The sequence below is a fragment of the Glycine max genome, chromosome 5 (assembly GCF_000004515.6).
Source record: "Glycine max cultivar Williams 82 chromosome 5, Glycine_max_v4.0, whole genome shotgun sequence".
In the NCBI taxonomy this organism is placed as follows: domain Eukaryota; kingdom Viridiplantae; phylum Streptophyta; class Magnoliopsida; order Fabales; family Fabaceae; genus Glycine; species Glycine max.
In genome coordinates this window covers 9,918,205-9,939,327 of record NC_038241.2, presented here as the reverse complement: position 1 = coordinate 9,939,327, position 21,123 = coordinate 9,918,205, and the positions used below count along the sequence as shown (strand labels likewise).

General features: G+C 42.3%; 1 non-coding gene across 1 annotated transcript; it reads left to right on the top strand.

Annotated features, from left to right (window-relative positions):
• Window positions 1-19,279: 19,279 nt before the first annotated feature.
• On the top strand, window positions 19,280-19,386 carry LOC113001725 (small nucleolar RNA R71). The gene has a single exon (XR_003267213.1). It is a non-coding gene; the product is annotated as a small nucleolar RNA R71 (small nucleolar RNA).
• The last annotated feature ends 1,737 nt before the right edge of the window (window positions 19,387-21,123 follow it).

Sequence of the window (21,123 nt, the reverse complement as noted above, 5' to 3'; positions counted from 1 at the left end):
TATCTTGGTAAGCTGCCCATCCTCCATGCCTTATGTGGAAGCCGCAGAAGAATCGTTAGAAACTGCTTTCCAGTCTTTTGAGGTGGTCAGCATTTCCTCCGTGGACTCCCTCTTTGGGCAACCTTGTCTGTCCGATGCAGCGGTAATGATGGCCCGAGTTATGTTGGGGAACGGTTTTGAACCCGGGATGGGTTTAGGAAAAAACAACGGCGGCATAACTAGCCTGATAAATACTCAAGGAAATCGTGGGAAGTATGGTTTAGGCTATAAGCCCACTCAGGCAGACATGAAAAGAAGCATTGTGGGAAGGAAGAACAATGGCCAAAGTTCGCGTTGGAGACAAGAAGGTGAAGGAAGCCCGCCCTGCCACATAAGTAGAAGCTTTATAAGTGCGGGTTCGGGAGACAAAGGTCAAGCGTTCGCGATATGCGAAGATGATATTCCGAGTACTTTGGATTTGGTACGACCATGCCCTCCTGATTTCCAGCTGGGAAATTGGCGAGTGGAGGAACGCCCCGGCATTTACGCAACAAGCATAATGTAAACCTTTACGGTTTTAAAAGCTCTATAGTTGGGCCTAGGCTTTAGAGTTTTCATTTTTTTAAGGCTTTGTGTCTTTTGTTTTTGAATTTATAATACAAGGATCTTTCTTCATCTGTTCCTGGTCTCTACCCATTCTCATTCATTTGCATGTTTACTTCTTTTTCTGAAACGGCAGATCCGATGACGAGTCCCCCGAAGGTACTAATACCTGGGACCCGTCTATCGACTTCGAGCAAGAGATGAATCAAACGGAAGATGAAGGAGATGAGGATGTGGGACTTCCTTCGGAACTAGAAAGAATGGTCGCCCATGAGGACCAAGAAATGGGGCCTCATCAAGAAGAAACAGAGCTAGTAGACTTAGGAATTGGCAGTGGAAAGAGGGAAGTAAAGATAGGTACAGGCATTACCGCACCTATCCGTGAAGAATTAATAATCCTGCTAAAAGACTACCAAGACATCTTTGCTTGGTCATACCAAGATATGCCCGGTTTGAATTCTGACATTGTGCAGCACCGATTACCTCTAAATCCCGGGTGTTCCCCGGTAAAACAGAAACTAAGGAGGATGAAGCCCGAAACATCCTTGAAGATAAAAGAAGAAGTGAAGAAGCAATTTGACGCTGGATTTCTGGCCGTCGCTCGGTATCCAGAATGGGTGGCCAACATCGTACCAGTTCCTAAAAAAGATGGGAAAGTACGAATGTGTGTAGATTATCGGGACCTGAATCGGGCCAGTCCCAAGGACAATTTTCCTTTACCACACATCGATATCCTCGTAGATAACACGGCCAATTTCGCTTTATTTTCCTTCATGGACGGTTTCTCTGGTTACAATCAGATAAAGATGGCGCCTGAGGATATGGAAAAGACTACTTTCGTCACCCTGTGGGGAACGTTCTGTTACAAGGTGATGTCCTTTGGACTCAAGAATGCCGGGGCAACTTATCAACGGGCCATGGTAGCTTTGTTCCATGATATGATGCATCAAGAGATCGAGGTCTACGTGGACGACATAATTGCTAAATCTAAATATGAGGAAGAACACCTTGTCAACCTGCGGAAGTTGTTCGAAAGGCTTAAGAAATATCAATTAAGGTTGAACCCCGCTAAGTGTACCTTTGGGGTCAAATCAGGGAAATTGCTTGGTTTCGTTGTAAGCCAGAAAGGGATAGAGGTAGACCCCGAAAAAGTGAAGGCTATCCTTGAGATGCCGGAACCCCGTACAGAGAGGCAAGTCCGAGGTTTCCTGGGGCGCTTGAATTATATTGCCAGATTCATATCGCAGCTCACCGCCATTTGTGAGCCGTTGTTTAAACTCTTGCGCAAAAACCAAACTGATCGGTGGAATGAGGATTGCCAAGAGGCTTTTGGAAGGATCAAAAAGTGCCTAATGAATCCTCCCGTGCTTATGCCACCAGTACCTGGAAGGCCTCTCATTTTGTACATGACAATCTTGGACGAATCAATGGGGTGTATGCTGGGGCAACATGACGAATCCGGGAAGAAAGAGCGCGATGTTTACTACCTAAGTAAGAAGTTCACGACCTGTGAGATGAATTACTCCTTGCTCGAAAGAACGTGTTGTGCTTTAGTATGGGCGTCCCATCGCTTAAGGCAGTACATGCTGAGCCATACTACCTGATTGATATCCAAAATGGACCCGGTCAAGTACATCTTTGAAAAGCCAGCTCTCACAGGACGAATCGCCCGGTGGCAAGTCTTGCTATCTGAGTTTGATATAGTCTACGTCACCCAAAAGGCGATAAAAGGAAGCGCTTTGGCAGATTATTTGGCCCAACAGCCTCTTAACGACTACCAGCCCATGCATCCGGAATTCCCAGATGAGGACATCATGGCCTTGTTCGAGGAAAAGTTGGACGAAGATCGGGACAAATGGACTGTATGGTTTGACGGAGCGTCAAACATTCTAGGTCATGGCGTTGGGGCAGTGTTGATCTCTCCGGACAATCAATGTGTACCTTTCACCGCTAGGCTAGGATTCGACTGCACCAACAACATGGCCGAATATGAAGCATGTGCCCTAGCCGTCCAGGCAGCAATGGACTCCGATGTCAAACTACTCAAGGTGTACGGCGACTCAGCGTTGGTAATCCATCAGCTGAGAGGGGAATGGGAAACTAGAGATCCCAAGCTGATACCCTACAAAGCCTACATCAAGGAATTGGCTAAGACTTTCGATGAGATCTCCTTCCATCATGTTCCCCGCGAGGAAAATCAAATGGCGGATGCACTTGCTACGTTGGCATCTATGTTCCAGCTAACACCGCACGGGGACCTACCCTACATTGAATTTCAGTGTCGTGGCAAACCCGCACATTGTTGCCAAGTGGAAGAGGAATGGGACGGAAAGCCTTGGTATTACGACATCAAGCGATATGTCGTAAGCAAAGAATACCCGCCAGAGATTGCCGACAACGATAAAAGGACATTGAGGAGGTTGGCAACCAGTTTCTTCATGAGCGGAGGCACACTGTATAAGAGAAATCACGACATGACACTCCTGCGATGTGTGGATGCCAAGGAGGCAAATCACATGATCGAGGAAGTCCATGAGGGCTCGTTTGGAACACACGCCAACGGGCATGCTATGGCCAGGAAGATCTTAAGAGCAGGTTATTACTGGCTTACCATGGAAAGTGATTGTTGTGTCCATGTGAGGAAGTGCCACAAATGTCAAGCATTCGCGGATAATGTCAATGCCCCACCGCATCCTCTGAATGTCATGTCCGCCCCTTGGCCTTTCTCCATGTGGGGAATAGATGTCATCGAGGCCGTTGAGCCCAAGGCCTCGAATGGTCATCGCTTCATCCTCGTAGCAATAGATTATTTCACCAAGTGGGTCGAGGCGGCTTCATATACCAATGTCACGAGGAATGTGGTGGTCAGGTTCATTAAGAAGGAGATCATCTGCCGATATGGTTTGCCAAGAAAGATTATCACGGACAACGGCACCAACCTGAATAACAAGATGATGGGGGAAATGTGCGAGGAGTTTAAAATCCAGCATCACAATTCCACACCCTACCGGCCAAAGATGAATGGAGCCGTGGAAGCAGCCAATAAGAATATCAAAAAGATTATCCAAAAGATGACCGTGTCATACAAGGATTGGCACGAGATGCTCCCATTCGCGTTACACGGTTACCGGACTTCAGTGCGAACGTCAACTGGGGCAACGCCGTTCTCATTGGTATATGGGATGGAGGCGGTGTTACCATTTGAGGTAGAAGTCCCGTCATTAAGGATCTTGGTAGAATCCGGATTAAAGGAATCAGAGTGGGCTCAAACACGCTACGATCAGCTCAACCTCATTGAGGGTAAGCGCTTAACGGCCATGAGTCATGGGCGCTTGTACCAGCAAAGAATGAAGAGCGCGTTCGACAAGAAAGTACGCTTACGCAAGTTCCATGAGGGAGACCTTGTGCTAAAGAAAATGTCCCATGCTGTCAAGGACCATCGAGGGAAATGGGCCCCGAACTACGAAGGGCCTTTTGTTGTGAAGAGGGCTTTTTCCGGAGGAGCCCTGGTGCTTACCAACATGGATGGCGAAGAGCTACCTTCACCCGTGAACTCTGATGTCGTCAAACAATATTATGCTTAGAAGCTGGGGCAATTAAGGATGTCGCTGCATGTTCTCTATCTTTATGCGTTTTCTAGATTTCCCCCCGGGGATTTCCGGTCCGTTGTATCTCTTGTTACGATCTTTCAAAGAAATGAACATGGATTTGAGGCTTTTAGTCCTCACGTTAGTTTCACACCTTGCGTTAATTTGTGATCACCTGAGCCCTTCCGCTCAGTTCATGGGATCCCCCAAGCGCTTAATTAGAATTGAACCTGAACCAACTTTCCCTAAATTTTCTGCGTTTGAAAACATTCATGCACACGCATACGCATACGCATGTATATTGTTGTGGTAAAACAGGGGCAGGATCACCTTGGGCTACCTTCTGGAGTGAAGACAAAACATGAATGGCAGAAACCAGTCAAGGTAGGGTAATGATGCGGCCAAGATTGGCCATACCTGGTTGTTTATTACTTGCAGGTACTTAAGGATGAACGCAAGCGGGGATGGGGTCACGACCGACCGATCGTTGCTCTTCTCTGTGCGAAACAAGCAGGGAATGTCGCTGCAAGGCAGCCCCGTATCCTTTGTATTTTGCAGCTTTCTTTTACTATTTGTTTGTTTTAAAAAGGAAAAGGGTAATAATAAAATAAGTAATCAACGCCTAATTCTAACCTAAGTAAGTTCAAGTTAGGCAAAATGCTAATCCATGAGAAGGGAGGGGACATGGTTAATGTTCCCCTCAAAAAAAAAAAAAAAAAAAAAAAAAAAAAAAAGTGCAGGTTAGCTCGCCTGGGCGAGCTGGGCTCGCCTGGGCGAGCCACCCCTGCACCAAAATATAAAAATGACGAAAGGGGGGGGCGTTTTTACATTCAAAAACTTCTTTTCCCCCCTTTCAAAAGCCATACCCACGGGATTGACGAATTTGCAGCCCTAGGGTCATCCTTTTTCGCATTTTTTGATTCCGTTTTGCGCTTTTGTTCATCACCAACAAGTAAGTATTCCATCCCTAAGCTTTCTAGCTTTTCATTGGTGTATTTTGATCTCCTTTTGGTGCTCTAAATTGTGGGAGTGTGCTCAAATATATGGGGCAATTTTGATTTGTTTTCTTGCTTGATTAGGTTGAATTAGGGGTTGGTATGAGATGGCCCTAGGCCTATAATGCATTTTGAAACAATAGGACATGCCACATTGTCCCCGTTCTCTTGCCATTGATGCCTAAACGCGCGCCCACCAAGTGTTCGGTGAAATGCCTCAATGGCATTAGCGCGTGACTTTTGTAAGGAGACAACCCATGGGGTATTTTGGTTTGTGCATATTTTCTATTTTTTTGGAATATGTATTCATTCCCGAAAAAGGCTAGAGTAATTGCCCCACATATATCCTAGTCCTAGAAACTGAAATTTTATGCAAAAAGAGCACAAAAGGAGGTGCATATTGGGTAAAGTTACCCTTTTTTGGCCAGCAATCAGCTGTGGGCCACGCTACAATATTTTCCCTATGCCTAGATGGTTAGGAATTTTGCTCATCATAAATGTGTAGGTTTAGAATAGGTAGCAAAATACCTTTGGCAATTTACACTTTGGGTATGATAGCAAAATACTTGGATGTATGTACATATAATTTTTGGTAGTCAAAATGTCTCACAAAAAAATATACATAAATATGTTGCATGTTATGTAAAGAAGATACATTACCAAAAAATGTATACCTTTTAATTTGAATACAATTTTAGTCAGCAAAGGAAAATATACTTGAATTTGCATGCGGCTTTAGGTAGCAAAAACTTGAAAAGAGCATGAAATGTAGCACCTTGTTGTGTAGATAGTCAAGATTCATCATGAAGTTTGTGTATGTATAGGTATTAGAAATACCAAGATGTGCACATATGCAATTTTTGGTACCCCAAAATGCTTTGAGTATGCATGTATGTGAATTTAGCCAAGGAGATGTGTGTGATGTAAGTAACAAATACACCTTGGAAGTACGTGTAAATAATCTAGGTAACGAAGCCGCCTTGATTGTATATGGGTGCATTTTTTTTCGGTTAATAGAATGTCTTGTGCAAGAGAACGTTTGTAAGGAAATATGCGCATAAGCTTGCTCTAAATTTACATTGATGTTTGTATTTATGGGAGGAGGTTATATGCCATTTTTGCTTTAAGAGTAACGTCCCACTGGTAAAACTAACTTTCCAAATGTTTGCCTTCGCAGGAATGGCCCCGAGGAAGCTTGCCTCAAAGAGGTCCAGGAAGGACAAGGCGGCCGAAGGAACTAGTTCCGCCCCGGAGTACGACAGTCACTGCTTTAGGAGCGTTGTACACCAGCAGCGCTTCGAAGCCATCAAGGGATGGTCGTTTCTCCGGGAGCGACGCGTCCAGCTCAGGGACGACGAGTATACTGATTTCCAGGAGGAAATAGGGCGCCGGCGGTGGGCACCACTGGTTACTCCCATGGCCAAGTTTGATCCAGAAATAGTCCTTGAGTTTTATGCCAATGCTTGGCCAACAGAGGAGGGCGTGCGTGACATGAGATCCTGGGTTAGGGGTCAGTGGATCCCGTTCGATGCCGACGCTATCAGCCAGCTCCTGGGATATCCGATGGTATTGGAAGAGGGCCAGGAATGCGAGTATGGCCAGAGGAGGAACCGGTCTGATGGGTTCGATGAAGAGGCCATCGCCCAGCTGCTATGTATACCGGGGCAGGATTTTGCCCGGACTGCTGCAGGGAGGCGAGTGCGAATCATGCGCACCAATATGACCACCCTGACCCAGATATGGATGACGTTGCTCCTCAGCAACATCCTGCCCACCGATCATAATTCCGACCTCCCCATGCCTAAGTGCCAGCTGGTGTACGCCATCCTGACACGGATGAGCATCCATGTGGCTCAGTTGATCGCTGATGCCATATATATTTTTGCAGGTATGGCGCCCACTAGGCACCCTTTGGACCCAGATAAGTCCAACAGGGCCCTGGGATTCCCCGCACTGATCACAGGACTCTGCCAGTCGTTCGGAGTCCCCATTGCACCTACCAAGGTGATTCGGCCGCCCATCACCCGGGCTTTTATTGAGAAGTACTGTACCCAGAGACAGGCTCAGGGTGATGCTCCACAGGCCGCAGGCGCGCCACCACCACCTCATCAGGCTGGCCAGGCTGGGGCATTTGACATAGAGCAGTATTTACGGCATTTGGTTCTCCAGCAGGCGGCCAACCACCGAGCACATGTACGGACCCATGACTGTCTGTACCAGATGAGCCTTAGCATGCAGAGCCAGGGCTTCGCTTCTTTTTCATGCCCTACTCCAGACCAGTTCAGGGCAGAGGTAGCATGGCCCGGAGATTGGCCCGAGGCCCAAGCAGGAGAGGCACCCCCAGAAGCTCCCGGCGATGGAGAAGAAGCCCACGAGGATGAGGAGATGGCCGATTTGCTTGACTTCTTGGGAGGGAGTGGAGACACGTGACTGGGAGATCCCCAGATTCATGTTTTCTTTCATATTTCTTTTATCATTTTTATTCTATGTTATTGTTTTGACTTGAGAGACTAACGTTTGTTTTTGTTGTTTCGATTGTCATTTGTACAGCGCATACATTTTTGTTTAGATTGTTGCGTTAGTATTTATATATCACTACTATCAATGATGTTTGAAATTCTGGAACCGTGTAGAGTTCTTCGTTTAGGAACATCGTCCAAAAGTATATAGGTGAAATGAACAAAAAAAATCATGATAAAAATAAAAATAGAAAAGGAAAGAAAATGAAATAGAAAAGAAAAGAAAGTGAAAAGAAAAAGAGAGCAAATAAGAAAAAAAAGGGCAAGTAAGGAAAAAGGTAGAAAAAAGAAAAAAATAAGTTGTCAAGCTGAAAAACCAACATGCTGTTGAAAAGAGATGACTTCCAACTTTTCTTTGGAAAAATTCACTGATCATAACTAATTTTTGAAAAATGTGTATACACCTGAAGGGTGAATGCTGTGAAGATTTTCCCAGACGCCCAAAATGGACTCGGATGAATGCACAAATTGATAAAAGAACATATTTTGGAAACATTGGGTTGATCTAAAAATAGAGGGAATGAATCCTGAGCCCTAGCATCACATGACCATAAAAATTTGACACTTGAGTGTCCGCATAGGTGCATGCATGACCAGTTTTGCATAAAGTTTCCAAATCATCATTTTTGCATTTGTGTCATGGAAATAATGTGAGGCATCCCTTTTATCCTTGAGCCAAACCAAACCCCGACATGTATCATGTCTAGCCATTCTACAAACCTTGAGCCAAAATCCTGACTCACCATAATCCTTACCCTCGGAAGCAAAAAGGAAGAGAAGGAAAATTCCCAATCAAAGAGTGGGAGAAAGCAAAAAGAAAAGAAAGGAAATTCCCAATCAAAGAGTGGGAGAAAGCAAAAAGAAAAGAAAGGAAATTCCCAATCAAAGAATGGGAGAAAGAAAAAAAAAGAAAAGAAGGAAAGAAAGCTCCTGATCAAGGATCGAAAGAAAACAGAAGAAATGTGCAGAGAGGTCTTTGGACCGGACAATATCTGAACAATACAGAATTGTCACCAAATGAACAAAAAGAAGGAAAGGAATCCACGACCTAAAATGGTCTTCTCCCTTTAATTACCAACCAAAATCCCGTGCGCTAAGCGACCTTTTTTTCTCGCCCCGCACTAAACAAAAAAAACAGAAAAGAAAAAGCCAGGAAAATCAAAAGCCAAAAACACACAAAAGCTGAAAGAAGAAACCACCAAAAGAACCCATTCCCAAGGGAAGCCCTATTGATCCATGATCACGCATGTAATTTTTGATTTGATAGGAAATAATTTGCAAAGTCAAGTCATGACATATCTATGGTTCGGAATTAGGATGAAACACTTACCTGTGCGAGATTGATACACTTTGAGTGGATTTCTTCTATTTTTGTCGAACCCAGTGTTTCCTCTAAATGGTCATTTAGAAACGAAATGCTAACATCCAAAATCTCATTTATGGTTATGGGAGATTTCATCAGCAGACTCTCCTTCCCCGGTAGACGCATTGTTTTTCACTCAAAAAAGCATATGCTGCTCTAAATCAGTTGGAATATTTGTCTCTTTGCTAAAGCCCTTTCCGGAGATGTCAGCATCTTCCGATGGAGACTTTTCAAGTCTCACAAGTTATCCAGAACTACGTAGGTCTGAGTTCCTCATTGGAGGATACGTAGGAGCAAGAGCCTTGCTTTTGTCGGCCGCCCCATAATCTTTGTCATACTGACCCTGAGGTCATGTGACGTGCACCCTTGTATCATCCAGAGGCGGCGGGCCCGATGATACGCGGAGATACCTTACGGTTATTCGCACCCTTTTGTCATCCAGAGGCGGCGGGCCCGATGACAAGCAGAGACCAAGTTTGGTCATTCTGCACCCTTGTATCATCCAGAGGCGGCGGGCCCGATGATACGCGGAGATACCTTACGGTTATCCGCACCCTTTTGTCATCCAGAGGCGGCGGGCCCGATGACAAGCAGAGACCAAGTTTGGTCATTCTGCACCCTTGTATCATCCAGAGGCGGCGGGCCCGATGATACACGGAGATACCTTACGGTTATCCGCACCCTTTTGTCATCTAGAGGCGGCGGGCCCGATGACAAGCAGAGACCAAGTTTGGTCATTCTGCACCCCTGTATCATCCAGAGGCGGCGGGCCCGATGATACGCGGAGATACCTTACGGTTATTCGCACCCTTTTGTCATCCAGAGGCGGCGGGCCCGATGACAAGCAGAGACCAAGTTTGGTCATTCTGCACCTTTGTATCATCCAGAGGCGGCGGGCCCGATGATACGCGGAAATACCCGAGTGGTTATCCGTATAAACATTCTTTTGCTATCTGTAAGACAGAACGCTTGATAGCATGCAGAGGCTGACACAGTCTTCTGCACCTTTTGTTCCTCCGGGAACAACAAGTCATACATGCGGAAATTTCATGGTCACCCGCGACTCTCGTCAACCGAGAGGAGCGAAATTAGTGTCATACACTGATTTTCGTCCGGGGACCTTTGCTTGATGACATGCGACCATTCTTTGGTCCTTGTGAGGTGCTTGGCATCCATCATTAGGCAATTTGTGAAATTCTGGGAACGACAAGTCATGGTCACCCTCGACTCTCGTCAACCGAGAGGAGCAAAATTAGTGTCATACACTGATTTTCGTCCGGGGACCTTTGCTTGATGACATGCGACCATTCTTTGGTCCTTGTGAGGTGCTTGGCACCCATCATTAGGCAATTTGTGATATTCTGGGAACAACAAGTCATTTGCATGTGGAGATTTTACGGTCACCCGCGACTCTCGTCAAATCGAGAGGAACGAAATTAGTGTCTTATCTTTACTTTCCTTTTATCTCCAATAAAAGACAAGTAAAGAGGGGCAACTGTCATACCCTAATTTCGTCCGGGGACCTTTGCTTGATGACATGCGACCTTTCTTTGGTCCTTGTAAGGTGCTTGGCATCCATCATTAGGCAATTTGTGAAATTCCAGGACATGCCGAAAAACCAAAAAAAATATTGATGCACAATCCGTAAGTTTTCGTGACACACCGGAAATCAAATGGAAGCATCGTTGCATAATTAAGTGAGGTTCCGTAACATTCCGTAAGTCAAAAAGGGGATGATTATGTAATCCGCAAGGTTCCGTAACATTACGGAAAGAAAACAAGTATCGTTACGAAATTCGTAAGTTTCCGTAACTTTACGAAAAAAGAATCACCAAAAAAAGCCAAAGGGGAGTGTATTTAGTAAAATGGGGGGTGCAAACATTAATTTTCGAATCTGGGCCCTTCTAGAGGTTTCTGGGCAATTTCTTGCTTAAGGTTGAAGTAACCTAGCTCGCCTGGGCGAGCTGAGCTCGCTTGGGCGAGCTAGATGGCCACCACACCCCCCGTTTTGTTGAAAAATGGGATTCCGGGGCTTCCGGGACACCCGTAATGCTTCCGTAAAATTCCCATAACTCTAAATAAGCATAATTAACTTAATACGGGTGAGACGGAAGAGAAAAAAAAGAAGAAAATCAAGTCCTATATGCTTCCGTAAGGCTTTCGTAACTTTTCCGTAAATTATGAAAGAGGGGGGTGAACTTATCAAAATTGGGGGGGTGCAAATAGCAATTTCGAAATTTTGAATTGGGCCTTCCAGAACGTTTTTTGAAGCTGGGTTGCTTCTGGAGGAAGCAACCCAGCTCGCCTGGACGAGCTAAGGTCGCCTGGGCGAGCTGGGCGGCAACCTCCTCCCCCTTTTTCCTATAAAAAGGCTGAAGGGGGCTGTTCTAAGGATCCCTGAGCCCCCTGGCTATGTATTTCAGCTGTTTTGGGTGAAAAAAATTGTTTCCGTGAAGAAAATCCAAGCCGAGGTACTTCCGTAACGCTTCCGAGATGTTTCCGTAAGCAAATCCGTGAAGGTTTTCGTCCGTTCTTCATCGTTCTTCATCCGTTCTTCGTTCTTCAACGGGTAAGTTTTCGAATCCGAGACTTTTAATTCATTTCTTGTTTTTTTAAGCTTTCCTCTTTATTTCGTTCATTTTCGATTTCTTTTCTTCCGTCTTTAACGCGCTTTTACCGTTTATTTAAGCCGTTTTCTCACCTAATAAATGATAAAATGAATTTCAACCGATCATTTGTGTTGTAATCTCATTTAATCACTTTTAAAATGAAATCTAACCGATCGTTCACGCTATAACCTCGGTTAAACAAAAAAAGTAAAATAATAATAAAATAATCAAAATATCTTGAAAAATAATAATAAAATAAACAAAATATCTTTGAATAAAATAAATTAAAAAAAATCAATCGGACGTTTTTCTTTGGAAGTTTCCTTGAATGAATTGATTAATAACCAAAGTGAAACTAAGACTAAAATAGACTCACAAATCAAGTTTTGTCCGAAAATCACTAAAAACCGTTTTAAGGTCCAACGCCTTAAACGGTCCTCTTTGCTTTTATCGGTTAACATGGACCGTTCAAAAGCATAAAATCAACATGTAACTTTACCGCTTTTGCAAGAACTACGTAGGTCTGAGTTCCTCATTGAGGATACGTAGGAGCAAAAGCCCCGCTTTTGTCGACCACCCCAAGAGATCGTTAATGGTCCAATGCCTTAACGTTTCTCTCCTTTCAAAAACAAGAGGTCGTTAATGGTCTAACGCCTTAACGTTTCTCTCCTTTCAAAATCAAAAGACCGTTTAATGGTCCAACACCTTAAATGACCTTTTGTTCAATAAAAACATATTTTACAAAAAAGACAAAAATAACTTAACCAAACACTTTGTTCCAAAAGAACTACGTAGGTCTGATTTTCTCATCCCAAATTGAGGAATACGTAGGAGCAAAGGGAAACACCCTTGTCGACCACAAAAAAGGAAAAAATATAAAAAAGGGTATAAAAGGATATAAGGACATAAAAAGGAACGTAAAAAATCAAAGTCATGTTTGCACATTCGATTAAAGGCTGCCGTCCCTTGGGGCGGACGTGTGGGGTGCTAATACCTTCCCCGTGCGTAAATACAACTCCCGAACCTTTCACTTAAAAGTTCGTAGATCGCGTCTTTTCCGGTTTTTCCGACGTTTTCCTCAAATAAACGTTGGTGGCGACTCCGCGCGTATTCCTTTCGTGGAACACGCATCCCGCGAGTCTCGCGTCGCCCTCCCGCCGAAGGGTAGGTTGCGACACTTAGCCTTTTGCACTCTTGGGCAAAATGAAATAAAGAACAAAATCCAAGGATATCAAAGAGAGACAAACAAAAACATTTACATATTTCTCAATGAACATCAAGGAATGAAAGGAATGGGTAACATCTAACATGAAGAGATCCAAAGAGTCAAGACATTCGTGAAAATCATCCAAGCAACCCAATCATGGCAAAATACTTAATAAGCTCAATAATGAAAAATGATTAAGCCTCACAAGATATACACTCTATCTCTCAAGTGTATAGGCTACTGTTTACTCTCGAAGCACCCATGAAAACAAACACCACATAGAGTTGGCAAAATTCTAAAATTGACAAACGACTTTACAACACATGCATATGAGGATCAAAAGGTCTTTAAAGGTTGTAATGGGGCCAAGGACAAGGTAGGGAAGAAAAATATGGAATAAGTAGCTAAATCCCAAAGGAATAGAGGCGCAATGGGGAATAAGTGGAAATTAAGCACAAGTAGTAAACCCAAATCCTCTACTATCAACAAAATCAACCAAGGCTCCCAAATCAAGTTCTGATATCAAGACCTTATTTATTCAACTTCACTTCTTTTCTTCTTCTTCTTCTTCTTTTGAATAGTACGAAATTGCAGAATTTGCAGCAATGGATTTTTTTTTTGATTGAACAGTATGAAATTGAAGATTAGAGAAAGAACTAGGCAATATATATATACATCAAGCATGGCCAAAATAAAACATTAAGCATGGCCAAAAATCATATCTTCCAATGAAACATACCCCCCACACTTATTCCCAGCTTATTCCCAAAACAATTCAAAAGCTCCAAAATTCCTTAAGGGTAAGGTGATATCATGGTTTTTCACTTAAGGCTTGTAATGAGCTTCAAAACAAAGAAAGGGGAAAATAGGCTCAAAGGGGCTATCAAAGGAATTAATTCAAGGTAAGTCCATTTGGCTAGAAGCTTATAAGAACGAAATTGCCTAAATCATTTCCAAATATGCATGTGAATTAGGAAGCATCAACAAGAATCAAGCCAAGGCTATTGTGCAAGCAATCAATGGGGCAAAACACACCAAAAGATTATGATGATGGATGGCTCGAATTCTCACAAAGGTAAACTTATCACTTTCAAATTGAGCTTTCAAAACTATCATGACATGTAAAGGAAAAACAAGGATTTCAAGTCACAAAATGTCAATAGACTTTTAGTTTCAGAACAATTACCCATTACTTGAACAAATCCTATAATTCAAAGACAAACATGCAAATTTAACACAACAAAACTAACAAAATTAAACTAGAACCCAATAAAACTAACACAATTAAACTAATTTAACACAACTAACAAAACCAAAACCAAAGAACACACTCCCCCCCATACTTAAACAACACATTGTCCTCAATGTGGCACAATTAAAAGATTAAAAGCAATTAAACCATCAAATAGAATCGGACAAATGTAATAAAAGTAAAGAAGGAGATAGGAAAGAAAAACTCCCTAAGTCATGGTAGAGGAAGAGTAGGGTGGAGTAAGGAAGTCTCTTCCACCACTACGTCCACTAAAGAAGGGTTTGTGAGGAATGACTTAAGTCGGTGTCCATTGACCTTGAAGCTCTTGTTTGTGGAGTCGCTTTTGATCTCAACTGTACCATAAGGAAAAACATTAGTAACAACAAAAGGACCAATCCACTTAGACCTCAACTTACCACTCATGAGTCCAAGCTTAGAATTATACAATAACACTTTTTGCCCAACCATGAAGTCCTTCTCAATTATCATGCTATCATGGAACTTCTTGGTCTTTTCTTTGTAGAACTTGGCATTCTCGTAGGCTTCTAGGCGGATCTCATCCAACTCACTTAGTTGCAACTTTCTTTCCTCACCAGCTTGATCCATAGAGAAGTTGCAGGTCTTCACTACCCAATATGCTTTGTGCTCAATCTCCACTGGAAGATGACATGCCTTTCCAAAGACGACCCGATAAGGAGACATTCCTATGGGTGCTTTGTAGGCAGTCCTATGTGCCCAAAGAGCATCATCTAGCCTGGTACTCCAATCTTTCCTGCTTGGTTGCACAATCTTCTCTAAAATTCTCTTGATCTCCCTGTTTGGAATTTCTGCCTGTCCATTGGTTTGGGGGTGGTATGGTGTGGATACCCTGTGGACAACCCCATACTTTTTAAGCAAGGCATGCATTGATTTGTTGCAAAAATGGGTTCCTTGATAACTAGCGATTGCTTTAGGTGCTCCAAACCTGCAAAACAGATTAGATCTGACAAAATCTACAACAACCTTAGCATCATTAGTTCTAGTGGGCTTGGCTTCCACCCATTTTGAAACATAATCAATTGCAAGGAGAATGTAAACATAACCAAAAGATACAGGAAAAAGGCCCATGAAATCTATACCCCAGACATCAAACACCTCACAAAATAGCATAGGTTGCTGAGGCATTTGTTGTCACCATGTAAGTGCAATTCCTGCTCTCTGACACTACTCACAAGTGCTACAAATCTTCCACGCATCTTTAAAGATGGTGGGCCAATAAAAGCCACAGTCAAGCACTTTGTGGGCTGTCCTTTGAACACCCAGATGACCTCCAGGTGCGAAAGAATGACAAAACTGCAGGACTGAGTCAGTCTCATGATCTGGAATGCATCGTCTAATGACCTGATCACTGCACAATTTCCACAAGTAGGGGTCATCCCAAATAAAATGCTTAGCATCACTTTTAATTTTATCTTTTTGGGCCTTAGATGCTAAGGGAGGAAAAACAAAAGCAACTAAATAATTGACAATGTTAGCAAACCAGGGAGTAAAAAGAGAATCAGAAATACTATACAATATATATAAATGATCATCCGGGAAATCATCCCGAATGGGTGAGTCCTCATTAGACACATGTTCGATCCGACTCAAATGATCAGCAACTAAATTTTGTGCTCTGCTCCTATCACGGATCTCCAAGTCAAAATCTTGGAGCCAGAGCATCCATCGGATCAACCTAGGCTTTGAATCAGCCTTCTGCAACAAGTACTTTAAAGCTGCATGGTCAGTATAAACAATAATGCAAGTACCAAGCAAACAAGAACGAAATTTTTCAAGAGCAAAAACTATGGCTAGTAGCTCTTTCTCAGTAGTAGTATAATTCGCTTGGGCAGCATCTAAAGTCCTAGAAGCATAATATATCACCCTAGGCAATTTATCAATTTTCTGAGCAAGGACAGCCCCCAATGCATAATTTGATGCATCACACATAAGCTCAAAAGGGGCTGTCCAGTCGGGTGCCTAGATGATGGGGGTGGTAGTCAGTGCTCTTTTGAGGCAATCAAAAGCCTCTTTGCATTTCATTAAAGTCAAACTCCACCTCCTTTTGCAACAAGTTGGATAGTGGAAGGGCTACTTTGCTAAAATCTCTTATAAAGCGCCTGTAGAATCCTGCATGACCAAGAAAAGATCGCATCTCTCGCACGCAAGAGGGGTAAGGCAATTGTGAAATAACAGAAATTTTTCCAGGATCTACTTCAATGCCCTTATTGGAAATAATGTGGCCTAAAACTATACCTTGCTCAACCATAAAATGACATTTTTCAAAATTTAGAACAAGGTTAGTTTCAGTGCATCTATTCAAAACCTTTTCCAGACTATCCAAACAAACATCAAAAGAGGATCCATATACAGTGAAATCATCCATAAACACCTCTATGCAATTTTCTAAAAAATCACTAAAAATACTAATCATGCACCGCTGGAAGGTACCAGGGGCATTGCACAGGCCGAAAGGCATCCTCCTATAGGCAAAAGTGCCGAAGGGGCAGGTGAATGTGGTCTTTTCCTGATCCTCGGGAACAATAGTGATTTGCATATAACCAGAAAAACCATCAAGGAAACAATTGTGAGATTTACCTGCCAGGCGTTCAAGCATCTGGTCAATGAATGGCAGTGGAAAATGGTCCTTTTTGGTAACCTGGTTCAGCCTCCTATAGTCGATGCATACTCTCCAACTATTCTGCACCCGAGTAGGAATCAGCTCCTCCTTCTCATTTTTTATCACGGTGAGACCGATTTTCTTTGGAACTACCTGGATGGGACTCACCCATTGGCTGTCAGAGACAGGATAAATGATTCCAGCTTGCAAAAGCTTGGTCACCTCCTTCTTCACTACATCAAGAATCACTAGGTTGAGTCTTCTCTGTGGTTGTCTTACTGGTTTAGCCCCATCTTCTAAATTTATTCAATGCATACATGTGGATGGGCTAATACCAAGAATGTCCGCCAGGGTCCAGCCTATAGCCTTCTTATGCTTCTTGAGAACTGATAACAGCTTCTCCTCTTGCTCATCAACAAGGGAGGCAGATATAATTACTGGAAAAATTTTGCTATCATCCAAGTAAGCATATTTTAAATTTGATGGCTGAGGCTTCAATTCTGGTGTGGATGGTTGGATAGTGGTAGAAAGAGATGGTTTCTCAGCCTGTACCTCATAAAGAAAGTCAGAGGTATGTGTACTTCCTGAAACATGGTTAGTTCTATCTGACTCTATAAGATCAATCTCAAGAGGTAAAACATCAGCAGACATATAATCAATATCAAATTCAGATTCACTCTCAGCATCAAATTCAGACATATGATCAAGTACAAATTCAGATTCAATGCATGAAGAGTGACAGGCATACAGATTAGAATGAAGATCAATCATGTATTCATCAACAATATGGTCAATTATTTCAACACGAAATACAGAAAGATCTTCAGATGGGTGTTTCAAAGCATCAAGAATATTAAAATGAACAGTTATATCACTAAACTCCATAGATAGTGTGCCTGCATATACATCTATCTTAGTTCTAGCAGTTTTCATAAAAGGTCTGCCTAGAATGATGGGAACTGATTCTTTAGAAAATCCCTCCTCCATATTTAAAATATAAAAATCAATAGGGAAAATCAGCTCACCAACTCTAACTAAGACATCCTCTATGAAACCAACAGGATAGGCAACACTTCTATTAGCTAAATGAATTACCACATCAGTTGACTGCAAAGGACCTAGAGATAGAGAATTAAAAATAAACAGAGGCATAACACTAACAGAAGCTCCTAAATCTAGCATGGCATTGTCAAACTTATTGTTCCCTATAATACAAGGTATGTTGAATGTACCTGGATCTTTTCATTTTTCAAGGATTTGGGGAACAGATTTACCAATCAATGCGGAGACATTTCTGCCCATACTAATTCTTTCACTTCCTTTAAGCTTCCGCTTATTAGTGCATAACTCCTTCAAGAATTTAGCATATCTTGGAATTTGCTTTATTGCATCCAGCAGAGGTATGTTTAACTCTACTTTCCTAAATGTTTCCAAGATCTCCTTCTCCGCCTCTTCCATTTTTTTGTTGGAAATTGCTCTTGGAGGGAATGGAAGAGGGATATGCTGCTTCTCTTTAGATTCACCTGCATAGAAATTGTTAGGTAACTTACTCTTTAAATTTTTGTCATCATCTTTTTCTGGAGTAGAGTGAGGTTGGGCAGGTTCATTGGCGGATGAGGAAGATGCTACTAGTTGAGGTCCTTGACACTGCTTTCCTGACCTCAATGTAATGACACTCACATTTTTGGGATTTTGGACAGATTGAGAAGGTAATCTATCAGAAATTTGGGACTGTTGTTGATTTAAATGTGTAGCCAATTGTCCCATCTGATTAGTTAAGCTCTGAATGGAGGCTCTGGTCTCTTGCTGAAACTGCATGTTTTGCATAGTCATTTGCCTCACAAGTTCTTCAAGGGAAGGTTGCGGAGGGGCCTCAACTATTTGCTGTTTCTGGGGCTATTGCTGTTGTTGCTGCTGGATTGGTGGAGGAACGTATGGTCTGCTTGGGCCAACAACATTTTGAAAATAAGTTTGTTGTTGTTGCTGCTGTTGTTGTGAAGGATTCGACCATCTAAGGTTGGGATGATTCCTCCATCCGGGATTGTACCTGATGTTGGAGAGGTCATAATTATTCTGTTGTGGCTGATTTTTCTGTTGAGGTTGAGGAGGTCTGTTGTAGATGTTTGCAGCATAAGCTTCAGGCTGTTCAATTGCTTTAGATTGCTGCACAGAAGGGCAAAGGTCTGTGTGGTGGTCGGTAGAGGAGCATAAACCACAGAGTCTGGCGACAGGTGCAGAATTTTGATTCATGGCCAGTTGGGTTACCAGGTTAACTAAGGCATCTAGTTTACCTTCAAGCTTCTTTGTCTCACTTGATGAATTCATGGCTACTTCATGCACTCCTCTAATGACAATAGCATCATTTCTGGCACTGAATTGCTGGGAGTTGGAAGCCATCTTCTCAATTAAATTTCTGGCTTCAGCAGGGGTCATGTCTCCAAGGGCTCCACCACTGGCAGCATCTATCATACTTCTCTCCATGTTGTTGAGTCCTTCATAAAAATATTGGAGGAGAAGCTGCTCTGAAATCTGGTGGTGAGGGCAACTCGCATATAATTTTTTAAATCTCTCCTAGTATTCATGTAGGCTCTCTCCACTGAGTTGTCTAATGCCTGAAATATCTTTTCTGATGGTCGTGGTCTTGGAAGTAGGGAATTTTTTTTTCTAAGAATACTCTCTTGAGGTCATCCCAACTCATGATGGACCTTGGAGCAAGGTAATATAGCAAGTCCTTTGCCACTCCCTCTAAAGAATGAGGAAAGGCCTTCAGAAATATGTGATCCTCCTGGACATCTGGTGGTTTCATGGTGGAGCAGACAATATGGAATTCTTTCAGATGCTTGTGTGGGTCTTCACCTGCAAGGCCATGAAACTTTAGAAGCAAATGGATCAGTCCAGTTTTAAGAACATATGGGACATCCTCATCAGGGTATTGGATGCACAAGCTTTCGTAGGTGAAATCAGGTGCAGCCAATTCCCTTAGAGTCCTCTCACGGGGTGGAAGGTGTGCCATGTTCTCAGAATATTCAAAATCAGAATGCTCAAAACTATAATGCTCAAAATCACCAATATCAGAATGCTCAGGATGCTCAAAAGGTACTAAATGATGTCTAACTAATCTATGAAATGTCTTATCTATCTCAAAATCAAAGGGTTGTAAGTCAGATGGATTTTCTCTAGTCATACACTAAATTCAGCATGCACAACTAGTTGCCTTCTTATGCAAGCAACAATGTAGGTTTGAACTACAGCTACCATTAAATGATATCCAAATGACTTGAAATTTTGTGAACAACCTTATAAAATGATGAGAAGATAGCACAAAAAATTTCAAATGAAAATTCGAAGTCTAACTATATAAGCTAAAAATGATAAGTTAAGAAAAATAAGAGAATAATACTTGAAAAATAAAAAACTTTTGACAAAATCACTTTTTTTTGGACAATGGAGACCTCAACTGGCCTATGGCAGGCTGCCGAGACGTAGGAAATTTTTTTCTACCCCAAATACATATATAATAATTGCGATTCTGATAAACGGAGCAAAAGTTATGGCCGTTTGAAGTTTTGACAAAAATCAAATTTGCTACTTTTTTGGAACTTTCAAATCTGACCAAACTAAAGGCTCTAGCTATTTTTCCCACAAAATATAGATTAAAATAAGTTACCACAAAAAAATTCAGCCAAAAATAACAACTCTAGCTACTAAAATAATAAATCCCAAATAATTCAGCAAGGGTGGTCGCTAAAATCCGTCGCTACATGATTTCCACTACTACTCTGTTTTGCCGCAAGCAAAAGTCGTCGCTAAATCCGTCGCAAAATACTATTCATAGCAAAACACCCAAAACTGAAATAAGGGAAGCGCTTAACAGAAAAACTAAAATAGAACACACACTAAACAAAATACCAAGACACTAAACAACACTAACACACACACTAACACAACACTAACAATTTAACATAAAACACGAAAGAATTAAACACTAACATGACACTAGCTATTATGAACCTTTGGACTTTGCTCCCCGGCAACGGCGCCAAATTTGATCGAGGTCGTACCCGAATCAAATAAATATTAAAATATAGTAACTAGGAAGTGATCCTAGGTCATTTCCCAACGAGCAATGATACACCAAATGTTCATAACAAATAGTAGGAAATAGTAACAAATTAGGGGGGGGGGGGTTATTTGCTTTTGTAAATTAAACAGCTAGTAAAATTGAATTAGAAATTATCAGAATTAAAATATGTTGCTTCACCTTGATTCACAAGCAAGTCTCTTATCCTAGGTTGCGAGAATTTATCCTTTATCAGTTCAACCACTTAATCTAACCCTAAATTAAATTACTAAGCGAAATTTAACATAAAG